At 43.5% G+C, this 13901-nt stretch overlaps 1 long non-coding RNA gene across 1 annotated transcript; it reads right to left on the bottom strand.

The window, feature by feature from the left end:
- Positions 1-3190: 3190 nt before the first annotated feature.
- On the bottom strand, positions 3191-11137 carry LOC122464665. The gene is made up of 3 exons (XR_006288908.1): positions 10689-11137; positions 10376-10570; positions 3191-3472 (listed from the first exon to the last, which is right to left on the bottom strand). It is a non-coding gene; the product is annotated as an uncharacterized LOC122464665 (long non-coding RNA).
- Between the last annotated feature and the right edge of the window lie 2764 nt (positions 11138-13901).

The following is a 13901-nucleotide window of genomic DNA, read 5'->3' as shown; positions in this document are numbered from 1 at the left end:
ATTCAGCCATTGAACATGGAGTTCATTCTCTTCTTGCTTATACCATCTTCAGTGATTTTATGCCTGATTCTATACCAGTGCAAATGAGAAGAAAAATCAGGCCTCAAATCTGCATCTCCAAAGCATACAGAACTGGAAGGAAAATCATGAATCACGCCCTGGCCTGGAGGAGATTAAAAGGAGCATTGGTGAGAGCATTTCTCTGCCTCAGTCTTTGCAGAGAGGGTATTAACCATCATTCACTGTCATAACTTTGGGACCGGCTGTTTGCATCTTCATATCTGTTCACCTCCCAGAAGGTTTACAGGTGTTTTTGTTGGATGTGCATTCAACTTTACTTATAAAGGACCACAAGGAGAACGTTTTTTAAAATAATCCTCCCAAAGTGCAGGACAAAAGCCCCGCCCCAGGTGGCTTAAGTTCCCTAGCAGGTCAGCAGATTCCCTTGACATAGAGCTAGATTTTCAAAAGAGCTAAGGGCCAGATTTTAAAATGCTCAGCATCCACCAATCTGCATCAGATTTTCAAAAGAACTCAGTGCCCATCTAGGCATCTAAATAAGGAGCAGATTTTCAAAAGCTCTGGGCATCCAGCAGCTCCCATTTTTGAGACTTACGGCGGGATATTCAAAAGAGGCCAGTGCTGAGCCCTTTTGAAAATCTGGTGCTGGCCGTGGTTTCTGAACGGAGCCGGGTGACATTTTTCAGAAGAATCATTTATTCTCCAAAAGGTGCAGTTTCAGCAGACCCAAAACCATTTGTGAATTTGACCTGATAGTTTTGGCCAGGGAAAAGATTTACAGGGCCAACAACTGTACGTATGTGTGCCTCCCCTTTATAACCATTTAGCTCAATGGTTAAGGCTCTTGCTTGGATGTGGGAGACCCAGGTTTGACTCCCCACACTAGAGCAGAGACTTGAAATCCCCTCTCTGTTCTTCCAGCTGAGTGCCATAACCCCCCAAGCTATTGGTTGTTCTGGGTGAGGTGCTTTCAGTGTCTCCTGCTGAAGCTGGTCTACTTTGTATACAAATGTAAATATTCATTGTGCCAAAGACAGGGAGGGTGGACTTTCAAGTTGGGTTATAAGGTGCTCATCTGAGAGGTAAGAGATGTGGATTTAAATCCCTCCTCTGAGCCAGGCAAAGAAGGAATCTGACTCTACATCTCCTACCTCTGAGATAGATGCCTTAATCACCAGGCTGTTGAGTCATTCTCTGTACCCTAAGGAATACTTAAGTATTTATGCAAAATGGAACAGCTTCAATAGAGGAGATTGAAAGCAACACACCCCAGAACCAAGTGGTCAGAGCACTCCCCTAAGAGGGGAACCACTCAAGCTCAAGTCACCACCCCAGCATAAAGACTCTAATGTGAGTCTTCAGCCTCCCAGCTGAGTGCTCTGGTCATAGGCTAAAGCCACACATCAGGTCTGTGTTCCCAAAATGGACTTTTCTAATTAGCTGCCAAATTATGGATATTTTCAGAACTGATTTAAAGATTTTCCTTGATTTTTCAGCTTGCTAGCTGAATTGAAAAATCAATTATTCACCCCACTCTATTTTTCAGGTCTATTGAAAGTATGACTCTTGGCTGTTATGCAGCTAAATGTAGATAACTGAGGAGAGCAACATGAATCCACAAATGATCATGGGGGAAAGTCAGCTAGATATATATCCTGTTCGTTCTTGGGGTTTTCAGTGGAACATGGTAGCAGAAATAATGCATGTTGTATTCCAAGCATCCCCAGAAGTACCTTAGTTGGTGAAGTCGGCTAAAATTTCAGGACTGTGGGCACTGACGTCATTTGCAACCCACACATGTAGATCTGCATAAAGCACTCTGAGCACTGATTTCAAAGTCTGGGATATAAAACTGTGAAATCTTTTTTAATAGTCTTCTTGCAACTCAAGCTGAGTGACAGCACCTTTGCATGAGCCACATTTAGTTCTTCAGTCAGACTTCCAGACTGCTTTTTTCAAGCTACCCGGTTTTATACAACCCTTCCATATCACAAGCTCTTAGCAATAAACTATGCTCGTAGTGTGGGTTGTAAGGAACTGAACAGAGATTCTTTACTGAGACAACTAGAAACAGACAGAGCTCTGTAGTTCTCTAGCTGCCAAGCTAACTAAGCACAGCCTGTGATGTCACCACATCAGGTTTCCTAACTCATAAACTGGACTAAGCATGCACGGAAGAGATTGCTGCTTATTCGCTACTAAGTTTGAATGAAGACTATGGGGGATATTTTTTTTCAAGTGTCCCCTAGAAAACATAACAGGTGAATTTACTTGTGGCTGTGTGAATATTAGAAGACATTTGAGATCCTATGTAATCATTCTGCCCCTGAATACTGTGAGCTGAACTCAATGAACCCTCTGGGTTCAATATAAATGAAATGGTCCCTATTTCACCTTTTCTCTACGGAGAAATTTATTTGGTAAGAATTGTTGGACAGCCGAAGCCCTTGTGCTATAGCATTTAGAATGCTCTGCAGGACTCCCATGAGAGCTGTACTCAGGACCGCTGGCTCTCTGAGACCTCAGACTCTCTCTTTCATTGTCATCTCAGCACTTCACCAGAGATTTTGACTGTCAGTCCTGCAAAAAGCTAGCAGAACCACTTTCCTGTAATTATGGAAAATAATAGGCTCAACCAAAGAACAGCACAGTTCCCAGGGGCTTGAGATACAGAACACTTGAGGCAGTAAGGTACCGTGGAAAGATAGTTAAAATGCTGAGGCAGCACCAGATCCTCCAGACTCGCCTGCGATCAGCAGGCACGTTGGGTGGTTTGTGCTTGTGTCAATGATCTAAGGCTAGCAGCAATGTCTTCATGCTGTGCTAGTTTGAATATGTGGTCAGGCTGGCACAATGTGCCTCAGAGCCTCTTTATTGGTCAGGGCAAAGCCCTTCAGGTTTCTTCCTATTTCTGGCTCCCTCCCTCCACTCCTGTGTAATAACCTTAGAAGTCCTGGTGCGTGCACATCTCTCCATGGAAGAATATTTATGATCACCTAATTCCCTTCTGATTCTCCTTCACACCTGCTGTGCTGTCATGGTTCATTAAACAGCCCAATGAAATCAGTGCATTTGGTGCACTCTACAGCATAACATACACATTCTGCCTGAATATAATGGAGTCATTCAGCAGCAGTCAAGAGATGAAAACAAAACCGGTGTACCTGGCTTTCCCTTATTTCCCTACAAAGGACTCCTGTGTGCCACCAGAAGCCATTACTACCAGCCACTATCGTTGTCCCACAGTATCATTGTAAAGCTATTGAGGTATGCATGGTCTTTTAAATATTCTACTACATATGTTTTTTATTTCATTTTTTTCTCTCTTTTTTTTTTTTGAAGTCAAGTGGCCTGGAAATAGAACAGATTGTCCCTGGACTGTTCACAGACTCCATAGTTCAGCAGCTGTCATTCGCTTGGCTTTTTTCCCCCCTGCAGGAATGACGATAACCTGTGGGCAAGAGGAACAAACTGAGTTAGGAAGGGCTGGGGGAGGTTCTGAAATTGCCCTTGGCTGTGCCTTCACATCCAGAATATCTCTTCTCCCGTCTCTCAAAATTTATTGCGATCATTTGTTATTTTCTGGGACCACAGGCCAACAAACAGCAAGCAAAGTATATATATTTTGCACAGCAGAACAAAAGTGGTTTCCAGTGCAGGGCAGCAGCAGCAGCAAAGAAGTCAGGTATTACAGTATTTATATTCACTGTGCATTGTGGGATGGGGGCAGAAATCAATGCTGCAATCAGCTATTCAGAAATGATCCATTTTTTCTAACTCCTAACATTTAAAAAGTGAAAAGGAGTCAAAGTAAATTTGAACATGTGAAGAGTTTTGGAAAGTGAAAATAAAATGCTATCTATGGTATGTGCACGCCCACACACACAGAACCATGGCTGTATGGTTCAGTGAATCTCTGTTCAGCTTATACCAACAATTTCCCAGGGTGAAGTCTCTGTGCAAGAGCCCACACAAAGCCCAGGTATCTCAATAGTCCTGAACGTATGGCTTCAGTGAAACATAGGTGATTCACAGGCCTCCTGTTGGCCCTCTGCCAGGGTGGATATAATTTATTTTAAAAATCCTTCCTTAATTGAAGCTATTTTTGCCATTGATGTCAATGAGAGCAGGATCAGGCCCAGATACTATGCTTAGGTGATCAGTAAACCGATGCCTCACAAAACATGTGCTGTATGTACATTGCACATTGTATTATGCATGCTGTGGCCTAAGAGTCCTTCTGTTTGTAAACTCTAAGCATGTGCAAAGTGATAAAAGATATTTGACAAGCTAACAGAACAGAAATCACAAAATATGGAAGATTAGTTACTAGAGGTGTTCCAGAATTGCAATAAGATGAGGATATTGATACAAATTATTCACTAATGCTTGAGGTACAGAGGCCCAAAGATTGCAACCAAGATCCCTTTAGTATTTTGTTTTCAAATACTTTGTAAATAAACCTAGGGTCTAATACTAAACAAGTTACATTGCCATCAAACTGGTGTAACACATTGGTGAATTACTCCCATCCCTGACTTCATAGATTCTAAGGTTAGAAGGGACAAGTGTGATGATCTAGTCTGACCTCCTGTATAACACAGGCCATAACATTTCCCTGAATTAATTCTTCGAGCTAGAGCAAATCTTCTAGAAAAAAAATTCAATATTGATTTTAAAGTCACCAGTGATGGACAATCCACCACAACCCTTACTAAAGTTATTCTAATGATTAATTACCCTTGTGGTTAAGGATTTGTACCTTATGTCTAGTCTGCATTTGTCTAGCTTCAACTTCCAGCCTACGATGGGGGTGACTACCTTACAGAAGGCCTGAGTAGAGAGAAAGGGCCAGTTAACCCTATGACGGGCTGCACCAAGGGGAAAGGGACATAGGTAGTGGAGCAGAAGACTGCCTGGGACAGTCGTCCAGTGATCAGGGATGACTGTCCAATATCATTCATGAGATCAAAGACAAACTGCCCCCTGCCAATCCCACCCCTACTCTTTTTTGATAGCTTTGGTTTCCTTCCCAGCTGAATCCTGCTGAAATCTGGAAGTTGAAGAATTATACAGCAGGAACATCAGCGCTCATTCCCTGAACATTTTAAGAACAGTGCAGTGAGGCCAGAGGAGGGGAGATCCCATCCAATCATCATCACCAGTTTTGTGCTTCACTGCAAAACTGTCCACTGCCATGGCTCCCGCAATCACTTGAGGCATAGCGAATAGTTACTGCCACATGTCATTTCTGACTAGGTTCACAACAGATGGCAGCATCTCAAAGCTTACTCTGCATCTCTCCACATTACCTGGGAGATTCCCTCCAACACCCCAAATGTCGGAAGCCTTTGGAAGCAGAGACGAGAGCACAGTGCCAAGTTACGGCAGAACACCAGTGTTCTGCCTGAGTGATGTAACATTCTAAAGCTGACGTCACTGACACGACACACGCAGCGCGGGGCATAGAGAGAGCAGGCAGAGGCCTGTAACACTGGGGCACTGGGAGTCCAGCCAAATAAATCAAAGGTTGGAGCTTAATTGTTGTAAGAATGTGACCTTGCTAGCTGAAGCAAAAAAGCAAAACAAAAAAAAAAAAACCCGGGATATGCCCAAGGGCAGGTAGCTCTCCAGCACAGCCCTTGTTGTAAGCAAACTAGCAGTTCAGCGATCTGATCCTGTCCCAGTAAGTGTCAAAGCTCATTTCTGCAAGGAACCTCTTTCCTCGCTGCAAGACAGCAGCTTCCCAGAGGCAATGGCAACCCACGAACTGCTCTGCAGCAATGCAGCCTGTTCATTTAAATAAATGCTGTTCCAGTACCATTCACCAACTCAGTACCTGCCACAAGCCTCCCCAATACTGCAGACCTGCCATTTTAGTTCCATCTTAGCTTGTCCATTGCACAGCACCTCAACACGATGTAAAGGGAAGCATTTACCCCAGGATAAATCAAGTGCAACACAGCGGAAAGCTCAGAGAAGCAGGAATAGGAGAAGAATGGGATGCTGTGGTTGTGTGTCTTTTCCAAAAGGAGGGAATTCTTTGGCTCTAATAGGTCATGTTGAATCCGGGCAGTGGCAGGCTATTAATAGAAGCAAGTCACTATAAAAGCATGCAAATGGAAGGTGAGGCATATTACATACATTTTTGTATATTAAGGGACAAATATTCAGTCTGGGTTATACCAGGCCTCTATTTTTTGAGTGTGGAAGTTTTGCTCTCACAGTTGTTTGTGCTTCGAATTATTTGTAGCTGCAGTTTAGGTCACTAAGGTGTCTCGAGGGCTTAATTGCAGGCACAAATAATTGAAGGTGCAAAATTGCATCTAGTGACTTGTTACTAGTGATTTGTGTCACTAGAAGAGAAGTCACTGATGGAAAAATCTATACATAGGATTCATGATCAATTTAACAAATATGACTGCAAAACAACAGCTATTTACCCAAAACATATACACACAAACACCTCTAAATTCACCCCCCCCCCCTTTTTTTTTTAATGGAAAAGGCAAGTAAATTTTAACAAGGCTTTTCCCATCTGAAAAATATTCTGGGCCTGATCCTCCTCTCACATCAGTTTTACACTGTGGTGTAATGGAGGTACTCCTGATTTACCCCAGTGCGAGGGGAGAATCAGGCCCTTATTCTGCTTTGTTTTTTCCTGTCCAAGTGTTTTGTTAATAATATTCATGGCAATGGCCAGGCAATACAATCCATAAGAGGCAAGTAATGTAGGGCTAGATTCTCTTTGAACCAAGTTCCCTTTCTAATGCCAGAGTAGCATAGAGGAACCTTAGTTTGAATGAAAATAAGGCCCTCTTGACAATTAAAACATAAGACAGATTTTTTTCTTCTTTTTAAAGCAGGCTCAGAAAATGAAGCCAATTTAACTGCTCTCCTTAAGGCTAAAAGGAAAGGTTCCTGAGACTCTTTGGTGTTTTAATTAAAATGAGTTTTATTGCAAAATGTTTGTTCTTTTGTTGTACGCACGTATTGCCAGCTGGGTTGCTTAAGGAGTCTGAATAATACATATGCAGCATTGTACAGTAATTGTTTCCTGCCCTCAAAAATTCATAGATTATTGTTTGTGCAGCTGACAGTGGCTTTAATACAGGACTAGCCTATAGTTTCAAAAGGAGAGAAGGAGGGCTGTACATAGTATCATTGTTCCAAAAGCCACATACAAATGAGCAATCTCCATGTATCCAAACACGAATAAAGATGAATGTTGCCTCCACTAGGGAGGAAATGTTTTTGTCTCAGAAACCTGCCTTTCCTTTGGTTATATTTTAGTTATGCCAGGCTTGGGTCTGCAAATAGTAACAGAAACCCCCCCTTAAGTCTTTTGCAGGGGCCTTGTGGGTTGCAGACCTCCCTAGTTGTGGGCTAAATGTGTATGTACAGAAAGTGTGCTGTATCAGAAGAAGTCTATATTAGCAAGGGCCTGAGAGGGAGCCAACATCTGAGCTAGTAAAGATTGAGCAATCTCAGAGAAGGTTAGGGCAGGGAACCATCCTTCTTCGCTAATTTAAAGTGCTCATGTAGGCATCATTGTATCACTAAGGCTGCTTAAACCTCCAGATGAAGTGAGCATTGGGAACTGGAGATGGGAAGGGAAGAAATGGTTCAAAGAGAGAAAATGGAAGAAGAGGAAGGAAGAGGGAGGAAAGGAACATAATGAAGGAGACTGAGAAAGAAAGGGAGGTAGAAGACAGAGAAGAAAGGAGTAGAAAGAAGGACAGAATGCAAAAGATAAAACCCTGGGAAAAGCACTGTTTTATATCTTACACACATGCAAATACCCTTCTAGAATCGATTGCCAGTACAGTACATTTATTCATCTCCAACAGAATGCAAACCACTTAAATTCCTCATCTAAGAGTAAGCCTACTGAACACCATTCTGCACACCTCCTAAACCTACAAAAGCTCATGTAAATTGTGCTAATGTATTACTAAGAACTTTTATAAGTGACTAGATCTGCCCTAACTTCAATAAACATGAGTGGCATATAGTCTTAGGTCCCTTAAGTGAATCCCTTGTGGAGAAATAGATTTAACTGTGCTCAGTGGCTATGTTTTAAGGCCTTTCCCAGTATGTTCACTTACTGAATATAGTGGAATTGTTGTAAGTACATTGCTGTGACATGAACTGAGACACAACAAACACATTCACTTAATGCATTAATCCCAGGTTATCCCTCTGTGTAACAAGTTTCATGCAGGGGAAAACATTCATATTTGATTACTATTCACTTAAAAGAATGTCACTCTCAGACAGGATTTCAGTACATCAGGGCACAGGACAAAGTGTTGATTATTTCACGTTAAGTGGTTGATTGTTTGTTGGGTGGGCTTCGGTTTAAATTGTTGTTTGTGGGGCTGATTCTTCTCCCATTTATACTGGTATAACTCAGTAGACTTTAGCAGAGTTACAGATGATTCATACTGGTGTAAGTAAGAAGAGAATCAGGGCCAATTTTTTCTGAGGGAAGATCATACAAATAATATGGGACTGAATTAGGTCGTTCTCCCAAAAGTTGGCATTTCTGTCCCTTCGACAATTAAATCACTCCCATTATAAGAAGGTCATGCCATTAAATCTTGGTGATACCAAAATTAGGCATAAAGTTCTCAATCTTAAAACCTACTATGGTCAGATAGCTGTCTTAAACACTTAACAAGGGATTCCCTCAATATAGAGGTAGAGTAAAGTTGGCATAGACATTCCTACATGCAGAAGGATTTTAGGTACACAAAAAGTAATAGCCCAGTTCGGAATTTGGCCAAACCACCATGGTTGACTCCTCTACTCTTACAAAAACGTCAGGGTTCTTTAATGACCACAAGCGATCAGGATGTCTGTTTTATGTCTAACTAAACCACAGCATCTCCAAAATACCATGTCCACTGCACTACACTAGGGAATTCGCTTAATACTGACTTGGAAGGAAGAGTACCACTTACTGAACCACGAGTGCCAGTTCCTGCTGCTTCTACTTGTCCCTTCAATGGGCCCAGTCCCAAACCCCAGATTTGAACACTAAAAATAAACAATGTGTTACTATTGTAGAGCCAAAAGCTCCAGCCAAGACTGTACAGTGTCTAGCGCAACAGAGGTCTGTCTCTGTCTCTTCCTCACCTCCTGAGGTCTCTTCCAACCCTAATCTTCTATGATTTTAACAGGGACCCAAACCCAAAGCAAGAGACAATCCTTGCCCTGAAACCAGAGCTTACAGAGGCAAGGCAGAGAGAGGGGTGGAAGGAAGTATTATCCACACAGAGGCACAAAGTGATGAAATGACTTGCCCAAGGTCATGCAGGAAGTCTGGCAGAGATCTCTGGGTTCCAGGGCCTTAAAATACAAGCGAAATACATTGTTTTGAATTTATGAGAAAATGGGCTCCAAGTCTGAAATTTGCAGCTATAAATAGGAATAGCTTCAATTGTTGACGGTCCTTTCTTAATTAAGTTTCTCATCTTCATGAATGTGCTCAGTATTCATTCTTTATAAAGGACATTCACTTTAAGAAATTTATTTGGTAGCACTGGCGTGCATGTTGTTCAATGTGCCATTACATGGGCACTCCATTGTAAAGCAGCACCGGGTTAAGAGGCCCTACAGCTTAAGTGTCACTTGTTTCATGCCCATGGCTGGTATTTTATTTTCAGATTAATTAGATGTCATGTTTGCTTTGCAACGTTCGTTTTTTCTGTTCCTTTCCTAGCGCTGCCTGTGCCTTTTTGCTCATCTTCTCTGCATGTATATAAAAAGGTCAGAAAAACAAATCAATGATGAAAAGGACCTCCTGCCCCTTTAAACCTAACATATAGGAGGGAGGAAAGGGAAATAGCCAATAAAATGAAAGTGAATTTTAAAATTCACTGAAAAAGGCACACGGCGGGGGAAACATGGATCAAACAATAGCAGTTTCTGCAGCTCATGGAGTTACATCCTGAATTTATGTACAGCATAGGCTCCTTTTCAAGAGCCAAATATCTGGGCAGGCCTGCTGAAGAACATGTGATAAAGGAGGTGTTTATAATGGATTTGGGAGTACACAATGAAGTAGCCCTGTATCAAGGTAACCCAGTAACAACAGCCTAATAAAACAGACACCCCCACCCATAGGTGCTGGAACTATGGGTGTAGGGGGTGCTGCAGCACCTCCTGACTTGAAGTGGTTTCCATCAGATACAGGGTTTACAGTTTGGTTCAATGGCTCTCAGCACCCCCACTATACAAATTGTTCCAGCACCCCTGCCCCCCTACAACTTCAACTTCACTGTCTGGGGTGGTCTTTGCAGTAGAGATATTTATTAACTGGGGGTTGGACTGTCATTTACCAACTCACTTGATGAATAGGTGTGAATGACTTTTGATTGCTGGATTTGCATCTGTGGTTTAGAAGTCTCTCTTCCCCAGTTCTGCTCTTCTGACCCATCCAATCCCATCCTCTCACCAATAGGGGCAGTTATAGGCCAAGTTGCAGGGTATGAAGACTGTGGCAAGAGACTCGCCATTCACAGGGACTGTGGAAATCGGACACCTGCTAAGCCATTAGCAAAATGGTGAGGCCACTCAATAAACCTTTTAATCAAGCACAAACTTGAATACTAGAAATAAAGTTGTAGGTCAGACTAGTGAATCGGATGGTCCCTTCTGACCTTAAAATTCATGATCTCTTGTAATGGTCTTCACTTAGGGTCTGGTTGGGAAGCATGGCCTAGTAGTCATAGCCACAACTCCAGACTGCCAAGGGGGTTGTAGAAAGGGGAGCCCAGTCCCTCTCACTCCACCGGGCTCCAACCCAGGGCCCTTTGGTCTACCAGTAATCTGGCAACCAAGGCTACTTAAGGCTGCCCTCCCTGGGCCTGGGCCTGGGCCTCTTTCTCTCATCTCCTGCTCCTGGGGTCAGCTCAGTCCAAGGCCTTCGCCTGGTGGGGAAATCCAAACCAAAAGAAATAAGAGGGAGTTGCCCATGTCCAAGGATACTTCCCTCTCTGGTTGTCTCCAGGGTGAGTCCTCCCTTTTCTCAAGGAGGGCCCCTTTGGGCAGCAGTGTCAGAGCCTTTAGTTTAGTTTAGCCTCTGCTCTGCAGGTCTGCTCACCTCAAGCTCTGCCACCCAAAGGAGCTAGTTATCTGCCTTTTCATTCTTCCAGTAGATGGAGCATTTGCTGCAGGTGTGGCACGGCAGGACTGGCTGAACCCAAAATGATCCCTTAACCCCTTGTTGCTTAGTGTGGGATTTGTACACCCCATCACACCTCTCTATTAGATGTGACCAGATTCTCATTTACACTAAGGTCCCTTGACATTAGCTGTGTCAAGGGACGTTACTATAAAAGAGAATCTGGCCTTCTTTGTTTAGTGTAATGGGCAAAATTCTGCTCTCACTTATAATGGTATAAATCTGGAATAACTTCATTGGCTTTAGTGGAGCTACTCCAGAGTATCTGTGTAACAGAACAGAATTTAACATTTTATATTTTAAAATTAATTTATTTCTTATGCTGGTTAACTGCATCTTTCCTTCAATTTCAATATTTACACAGGATTCTCATGGTAGCTTGCAAAGACCTCTCAAGAAGATAGCTGATCAATCGATATTTGTATTATTAAGGAAATTCCCCTCTTGCCTATGTTCTTCATCAATACTTCACAGAAAATCACACCAGACAGTGCTGTGCTACCCTGATGGGATGGTCACACTGCTAAATTGGCCTGGAGTACTTTGCCTACCTTTGAGGTGTAGTTTGTCAAAGCATCTGGCAGTGATATTTCACACAAACTCTCATTACAGATTATAGTTTTAGTCTGCTTAGTACATAAAGGAATGAAAAGAAGTATACTGTCCAATTAGCAGGGCCGTCCCTAGCTACTTTGGTGCCTTACGCAGCCCCACAGTCCTCCACGAGGGGGGCTGGCCCCAGGCCTCCGTGGGGGACGGGGGCTGGCCAGTTCCGGCGGGAAGTGGAGTGACCCGGCCCCAGCCGCGCCGCCGGCAAGGGGAGCGGAGCAGGTTGGGGCCGGGTCACTCCACTTCCCGCCGGAACTGGCCAGCCTCCGTTCCCCACGGAGGCCTGGGGCCAGCTCCTGCCCGCTCCCCGGCTTCGGGGGAGGGGTGAACCGCCCCCCCTCGCACTCGCTGGCGACGCAGCTGGAAGCCAGGGGAGCGGAGCAGGCTGGGACCGGGTCGCTGCACTTCCCACGCCGTGAGTGCAGGGCTGGGCCTGGCTGCAATCTTCAGGGGGGGCCTGGGGAAGAGCTGGAGCAGCTGCGCAGGGCAGCGGGAACTGTGGTGCCCTAAATTCCCTGGTGCCCTGCGCAGCTGCGCGCTTTGCGTATAGGTAAGGACGGCCCTGCCAATTAGACTGGAGCAATAGAAATGATGTGCAGAAAACTTTAACAGACTGGCTGTAGTGAGATTGATTCATGATTGAAAATTAAAATGTTGAGGTTACAGAGATTGCAGCTGGAATAAATTCTCTCACATACAGACAAGGTCACTGTCTGCTAAGGTAAGTGAAGCACTGGAATGCGTTACCTAGGGAGGTGGTGGAATCGCCTTCCTTTGAGGTTTTTAAGGTCAGGCTTGACAAAGCCCTGGCTGGGATGGTTTAGCTGGGGATTGGACTAGATGACCTCCTGAGGTCCCTTCCAGCCCTGAGGTTCTATGATTCTAAGTATTAGCTCAGCTGATCAGATCACACATCGGCTATGTATGCCTGACATTCTGTTTTGAACAGAGGGTGCAATGTAACTATTCCTCTGTCAATAGGCCTGGCTGTCCCACCACCAAGTCATACTCAATACAGTGAAAAATGATGTCCTCATCTTTCATCTCTAGCCATCTTGACTTCAGCATTATTGAAAATCTGGCTATGCTCCGCATCTTCCTGGTTCTACTCACAACCTCTTTTTCTTCCCCCATCTCTCATGTACAAGCTGTTACCAGATCCTCTTGATTTGTCCTTTACAGCATCTTTATAATCTGTCCAGGCGTCTTCACCCCCACCACCAGATTCTTGGAGGAAGTCTAGTCCAACTACTTACCTCGTACTGTAACTTCCTCACAAAGCTATAATTACATCAAGATCAAGCCACAGGGAAAAGCACTGTAAAAGTACACACAAAATTAGATGTAGGCTCAGTCTAGAGAATAGGATTTGGATCTTTCGGGCTTTGAAAAGTTTGGGGATGTTTGGATTTGGGATTGTGGCGTGAGTCCATCCCAGCATAAAATACATTATTTTAAAAAAGCCACGAAAGCATGCTGTCATGCTCTCTGGATTCTGGTTCAGCAAAATTTGGTGTGTATGCACCAGGTGAAATCCTCAGCTTTTACAAGTCTAAAATTCACACAGAAACGATTAAAAAGTATTCCATCTTAATCTCCTTTGACTAATTATTTGTAATTCAAGAGATGAACTAATACAGTAGTTCTACTTGCAGCTCCTCATTCTGTCCTGTCATGAATAATTAGGTAGAGCTTTACGCTGAAATCCTCCTTGATGGTAGTTTCTAAACTGCAATTTGTAGATGGGACCAGTGAAAAAATTAACAGATGATCCTGAAAGGGTTCTGGGGATCCAATAAGCTATGAGTGTGAATCTTGAGCAGCTTATTACTTCAAATCCCTGAGATGGAAAGGGACATTAGTAGAGGAGATTTAAAAAGAACAGCAGGATAAATGACATTTTTCCACTAAGTATGCTAAAATGCATTGGGCAATGGGGGGTGGCGGGGGAGAATAACCGTACATTCTCAGCTATCATTAAGATCAGGTTCCATTGTGATTCTTACCATATATCAAAACATATTAACTACAGTCCCTTTACTTTTACAGGAGGCAGTCGTCCATTTAATGAGCCTGGGGC

Source organism: Chelonia mydas, chromosome 2 (genome assembly GCF_015237465.2).
Source record: "Chelonia mydas isolate rCheMyd1 chromosome 2, rCheMyd1.pri.v2, whole genome shotgun sequence".
NCBI classification, from domain to species: Eukaryota; Metazoa; Chordata; order Testudines; family Cheloniidae; genus Chelonia; species Chelonia mydas.
The sequence above is the reverse complement of the archived record's forward strand: the minus strand, read 5'-3'. Positions and strand labels throughout refer to the sequence as shown.